Here is a 5917-nt window from a genome sequence, read left to right as displayed (position 1 = left end):
TTTCCTTCTTTTCAAAATGGCCATTGCTTTTCTTCCGTGCATATCAGATAAACCTATAGACAAAATAACAGGTAAGGTATCATTATCACCAAGGTAAATATGTATTAAGTGTGGAGAAAGAGACTTAAGCTCCAATTTTGGAGCTTCATCAACTGAAGCTTTGGGTGATGGGAAAATTGGCCTATTCAATGGATCAAAATCCAACTTTCTTGTGTTAATAACCACCAAATCCATTACTTGAACTATTTCAAGTGCCTCTACATCTCCATAAATATCAAAACCCATCAAAGCTTACTTGAGTGTATCATCAGACAACAACAGATGTAGTTTAGATGTAAGGTCAATAACTAATATGAAAGACTATTCTTCCTATATAGCAGGCAATTTAAGCGCCTTATATATATCAAAAACCTCCACTTTGTCATGCGCTCGCATAGTCATTTTCCCTACTGCTACATCAATAAGTGACTACCCTGTTTCTAGAAATAGGCATCCCAAAATAAATTTAACAACCAGATTAGCTTCAAAATCAAGAATAAAAAAGTCTTTAAGAAAAATCAGTGATCGTACTTGCACTAAGACGTCTTCAATAATTCCATCCAGCTTAGCAAGGGACCTATCGGCCAACTGCAAAATAATGGTCATGGATTTGGTAATCCCAAGACCCATCTTTTGGAACTAAGATGTGGGCATAATATTGATGCTCACCCCCAAGTCACACAATTCATGAGCATTGATGGCCTTCAATAGTGATCTACAAAGTAAATCTACCTGGATCCTTAAGCTTTATGGGTAATTTGTTCTGTATCTTAGATGTTCACTCCTCATTAAGTAAAAATGTTGCATACTCTATCAAATGGTTCTTGTCTGTCCCTATGTCTTTTAGATACTTCATATATTTTGGGACATTCTATAGAATATCAACAAGAGAAAGATTTACATGAACTTGCTTTAGAATATCCAAAAACTTCTTATAATTTATCTTCTCTTGGTGTTTTCGCTGTCTTTGAGGAAAGGGTAAAGGTATAGTATTCTTCTTCACTTGAATTTCATCACTTGCAGCTTTTTCTTTGACCCCTTTCTCCTTATTTATTAAGGATCATCATCAGTAGCTGTGGCACTAACCTACTTTATCTCTGCCTTCTTTAACTGCAAACCACTCTTCATTGTGACTGTATTTACCTACTTTAGATTTACCTCTGTATCACTAGGTAAACCTCCCTGAGGTCTAGTATTTTGTACTCCCACAATCTGACCAAGTTGCAACTCTAGATTTTTCATAATCAATTGTTGAGTCTTCATATCTATCTATTGACTCTTTAAATTTGTTGCCATCTGTGGTTGATTGGCTAAAATTTTCTTCAACATATCCTCTATATTGCTTATTTGAGTAGTGCCTTGATTACTCTAAACCTGTTGCTGTTGATTCTATTGTACTTCCTCTTATACTCATTATTGTTTTATGCCCTATTTCCACCCCATGAGAAATTGGGATGATTCCTCCAATTGGGATTATAATTGTTACCAAAGTTTTGTTGTCCCTAATGATTCACATTCCCCACATAATTAATAGAATCTGGATTAACCATACAAGCATCTATTGCATGCTCACTACTTCTACAAACCTTACACCAAGAATTTAATTGTTTGACTGCATTAGATGTAGTTATTGCTTGAGGAACCCATAACTTCATGTTGTTAAACTTAGTAAGCATCTGATTTTGCATTGTTGTAAGCTGAACTAATAAAGAAGTGAATTGATCTACCTCTAACACACGTGCAACCTTCTTAAGACCACTCCTCGAGTCAGTATACCATTTAGGATTCCCTTGTAAAAACTGATTCAGCAGTGTGTACAATTTATCATAAGTCTTCTCAAGAGCTTGCCCACCTGCTGCTGAATCCAAGAGAATCTTGGTATTTGGCTCCAACTCCTTAATGAAAGTATGAACAAGAACATCATTAGACTGAAGATGGTGAGGGAAATTTCTTAGCATACTTTTAAATCTCTCCCAAGCTTGGTAGAGATTCTCTCTTTCTTTCTCTCTAAAACTCAGAATCTCACTTCTAAAATGTGTAGTCTTCCATGATGGAAAGAATCAAATAAGGAACTTTCGAGATAGATCTTCCCAAGAAGTAATAGAGAGTGGTGGTTCAGCATGTAACCACCTCTTCGCTTTCCCAATTAAAGAAAAGGGGAAGAGATTTAGTCTGACATACTCAGAATTTACCCCTACAGGAATGTAGGTATCACTTATTTCTAGGAAGGTCTGTATGTGTTGTTGTGGGTCCTCATGTGAAAATCTAGCAAATTACCCAGCTAAATTCAGCAACTGCACCATATTTTGCTTCAACTCAAATTGACCACCTAGCTCGGGTTTGCAAATACAGTAAGTAACATGGTTTGTGAGTGGGATTGCCACCTCTAGAATAGATCTAGTAGCTGCTTGAGCAGGAGCAACTAGAATAACCGAAGCTGGAACACGTCCGACATTTGGATCAACTGGATCATTTGGATCAACAAGATTAGGATCTTTGTGTTCAGCCATTTGAACCTGCTGGAATGGATATCGAGCTCTTCGACTCTATTGAAATACCAATTCTAGTTTCGAATAAGGCTCTACCAACTCTCTATCTCTCGCCAGTCCTGTATTCAGCTACGCCTGCAAAAAGTCAGCCGCTAAGATAAAGTCGTTAACACTTAAAGTTACTATCAAAAACCAAATTTTAGTAAATTACTAATTATACTAGTCCCCGAAAATGATGCAAAAAACTTGTTGCGTTTAAATGCATATGCAAGTGTACGCAATCGTATAAATAATACAGTGACTTAGATAGTCATATCATACCCACGAGGACTATGAAACTAGCAATTCACAAACTTTAGTTTTAGACAAGGAGGTATTAAATGTGTAATGTATCAAGATGATTTTTGAAGTTTTAAATAAAAATATAAATAAATAAGAAATAACAATTTATGACAATAGCAAAGCAAGCAGAGGTTGTAAATAGTAGTGATGAGATTTCTAGGGTTGAGGCACTTCTAACAATCATACAAATCTTTATTCTTATCGCAGTCTAGTTAGATATCGGGTTGTTTATTCCCAGGGTTTATAACACGATCATGGTCTCCCAACCTCTAAAATTCTACCTATATGAATCTTGCAACTACATTATTAAGTAGGGATGCAATAATCCATTTAGATTTATATGGCTATCTCCCTGCAATTAAACCAAACAAAGCTTCTAGGTATATCCCTATCCTAGATGCTAATTCAAATCCTCTATTTCATAAAAGGATGAGAACCTTGCTCCTTAATCTCTTTGTTCTATCCTACGATTCTCTTACCGGATTCACATAGAAATATAGATTTATTCTAATGGTGGCACTCATCAAAATAGTAAGCACAAAAAATTAAGAACAACCCAGATGATGATCCAATAAGAAACTATGATAAAGAATATCAAAGAGTAATCATGTTCTTGGCCTCAACCCCATAACATGGGTGTTTAGCCACTCATGTCTGAATTCAACATAAAAAATAAGTAATTAATCATACCCAAAATTAATCTTGAAGTAAAAACATTCAAAAGAAATTCTAAGAACCCTAAAAGAGAGATTTTGTTGCTCTTCTGCCGCTGCTGTGCTTTCCAAATATTTGGTGTTGACTTGATTTTGTCCTTTAATAGCTGGGTCAAATTAACCTACTTTTTCCTATCACCGGGATGCAGTCTTATGTTCATCGCTATACTTACCACAACATGGTGCAATCGTGGTGAGTTACTGGATTTTGATATTTTTGGATTGGCTCCTCACCGCGATGCGGGGCAATTGCAGTGAGCTACTGGATTTTATTTTTTTGCTCTTTTCTCCTTTACCTCGATGCGGTGGTTTCACCTTGACATTTTGGAATTCGATCATTGAGGTTTAATCATCCACCAGGACGCAGTGGCATTGGTTTCTACCTTTTTCTTTCTCAAAGCTTTCCCAAGCCACGTTCCAACACCCTCGTTGCTCCTTTCAATGTTAACATTTCTTTCATACATCAAATCACATCCAATACCATCACCATGTAGTCTTGCATACACTAATCATATCCATTAGATAAGGAACGTAATTAAAGCTTAATTACAATCAAAATAACACATTGTAGCTCTCAAAATAAGTCCAAATATAGGTGAATATTAGTGATTGGACATATAAATACGCCCAAGATCACGAAGCATTAAAATTTGATATGGGTATAATTATTCTTATATTAATCTATAGACCCTTATTTTTATAGGGTGGCATCATTCAAAAGCTTCTGCAAAGGGAAAAATTCTAATTTAGCTGATTTATCAGGCATTCTTCGACATTCAGGTAGGCTAGGCTTACTTTCCTTATAGATTGAGTTTTATATTATGGGGTTGGTATATTATTATGCTAGTATTGGGCTGAGAAACTATGACTTGGTTGTATATTTAATGAAATCTAGATTATTTAGCCGGTGAGTAAGTCATATTTAGGAGAATTTGATCTATCTATCTGTTTTTTGGGTTTGATTACTACAGTAGGACTTAATGAGACTTATTTAGCACCTTATAGTCGGACTTTGGAACCTTAGTCTAGTTTTGGAGCGAAATTGCCTTAGAATAGACTTTCTAGGTTAGAAGCAGACCCTGTCGATCCTCTTTAGGTCAATATTATAATTAGCTCTTTTTAGACCTAAGAAGCCTTCTTCCATCATCGTATTTATACTCTTGAGCCTTATGATAGATATAGGCAAATTTTTTACTTTTGGCTAGACTTGTACTTTGGATTTACTTTACCAACCGGTTAGAGTCTGACAATAGTTACTCATTTATGGTGCTACTATCTCCGATTTAGATTTGGCGTTTATGGTACTAGTTCTAATTCAATTCCGACATTGATGGGTTACTTGTGATAAATAAGGAACTGGTCCGAGTTCGATGTTTATTGTATGGGAGGATCCAGGGTTACTACTTTGAGTTTTAGATATTTTAGGATTATTACTGTTGATATTTTCTTCTTGATCGCACCATCAGGCTTATGGGGTCTTGGTTGAATTATTTACTTTTGTTTGTGCCTTCTGGGCTTATGGAGGCCTACTTAGTCTTTTAGTTAGTTACATTCGTATTGATGTTATTTATTCAGTTATTTATTCTCAGTATATGAATGCATTATTCCAAATTTGCCTTTTTTCCTAAATTTAGTTTACTATCTTGCATCTTATTATGATTTAGCTTTGTTAGTCGATGATGCCTACTGAGTACCCATTATTTTGATACTCATGCTATGCCTCTGTATATTTTTTGACGCAGATCTGAGTACTAGTTGTCGTTGTTAATGTCAATACTAGTGCTAGTCGATGTTCGGAGCTTTCAAAGTCGGGGCTAAATTTCTCTTCTTCTTCTATTTTTGGATAGTTTTTCTGTTTGATACTATTGTATATCTGATACTACTAGTACTCTTATTATTTAGCTAGAAACTCCTATACTAGCCTTATTATGTCATGAGCTACTTTTACTATTTTATCCATAGTTGTGCTATCATTCTTATATTTTATTGCTTGTAGTCTAATTATTTGTGTAATTTCGATATTTATTCTACTTTCTACCAACTATTCCATTACTTTTCATTCTGGGTTGCAGTAAGACTTACCTACTGTGGATTAAGGTAGGTGTCATCATGACTCGTGAAATTGGATCGTGACATCACACAGCTTTTTGTATACACCTACCAAGTTTGTAACTCCCAAGATAGAATCCAGGGGGATTTGCAACCATATACTATAAATCATATCTCAAATCTCAATACAACTCTTTGGCTCATTTTCACTGAGAGGATTTTTATAAAAATATCTCATTTTTTTTAAATATAGTATTCCTCAATTGTACTGGTATCTCAGGAATG

At 35.2% G+C, this 5917-nt stretch overlaps 1 non-coding gene across 1 annotated transcript; it reads left to right on the top strand.

Moving 5' to 3' along the window:
• The first annotated feature begins 1970 nt into the window (after positions 1–1970).
• Positions 1971–2074, top strand: LOC124887508. The gene has a single exon (XR_007045280.1). It is a non-coding gene; the product is annotated as a small nucleolar RNA R71 (small nucleolar RNA).
• Positions 2075–5917: the final 3843 nt, after the last annotated feature.

This window comes from Capsicum annuum, chromosome 9 (genome assembly GCF_002878395.1).
Source record: "Capsicum annuum cultivar UCD-10X-F1 chromosome 9, UCD10Xv1.1, whole genome shotgun sequence".
NCBI classification, from domain to species: domain Eukaryota; kingdom Viridiplantae; phylum Streptophyta; class Magnoliopsida; order Solanales; family Solanaceae; genus Capsicum; species Capsicum annuum.
The sequence above is the reverse complement of the archived record's forward strand: the minus strand, read 5'-3'. Positions and strand labels throughout refer to the sequence as shown.